Source organism: Zingiber officinale, chromosome 5B (assembly GCF_018446385.1).
Source record: "Zingiber officinale cultivar Zhangliang chromosome 5B, Zo_v1.1, whole genome shotgun sequence".
Classification (NCBI taxonomy): Eukaryota; Viridiplantae; Streptophyta; class Magnoliopsida; order Zingiberales; family Zingiberaceae; genus Zingiber; species Zingiber officinale.
In genome coordinates, this window is record NC_055995.1 from 120,215,760 (window position 1) to 120,216,368 (window position 609).

A 609-nucleotide genomic window follows, 5' to 3' on the forward strand; every position below is an offset into this window, starting at 1 on the left:
ATATATGGCTTGTACTTCTTGAGTTTCTGAGGGAGATTCCATCCAACTTTTGCTCGACCATCCATGGAGGTTCAATGTCACTTGATCAATTAATGCATAAGCTTCTTCTATACTCTTGTCCATAAATGAACCTCCAGCTGATGAATCTAACAAACACTTATCTGAAAAAAAAAAATTCTCCTATAGAATATGTGTAGAATCAACCATTTCTCCAAGCCATGGTGAGGGCACTACCTTTGTAGACTCTTGAATCTGTCCCATGTTTCAAATAAAGATTCTCCATTTGCTTGAACAAAATTTATGATGCAACTCCTCATGTAGATTGTTCTGCTTGGAGGGAAAAAATGATTCAGAAATTACTGCTCCAATTGTTCCCAACTTGTGATGCTTTGAGGACGAAGAGAATATAATCAAGTCCTTGCTTTATCCTTGATACTAAAAGGAAATGTCATCAACCGAACTGCATCTATTGATACTCCTTCACAATTCACCAAATCGCAAAGCTCTAGAAATGTCTCAAGATGCAGATAAGGACTTTCTGATACTTCTCCTCCGAATTTGTTGTTGGTGCAACCTTAGGTCATGGTTGACTTGGTTGACCTAACTCGA

At 37.9% G+C, this 609-nt stretch overlaps 1 non-coding gene across 1 annotated transcript; it reads left to right on the forward strand.

Moving 5' to 3' along the window:
* Window positions 1-213: 213 nt before the first annotated feature.
* On the forward strand, window positions 214-319 carry LOC121988171. The gene has a single exon (XR_006113914.1). It is a non-coding gene; the product is annotated as a small nucleolar RNA R71 (small nucleolar RNA).
* The last annotated feature ends 290 nt before the right edge of the window (window positions 320-609 follow it).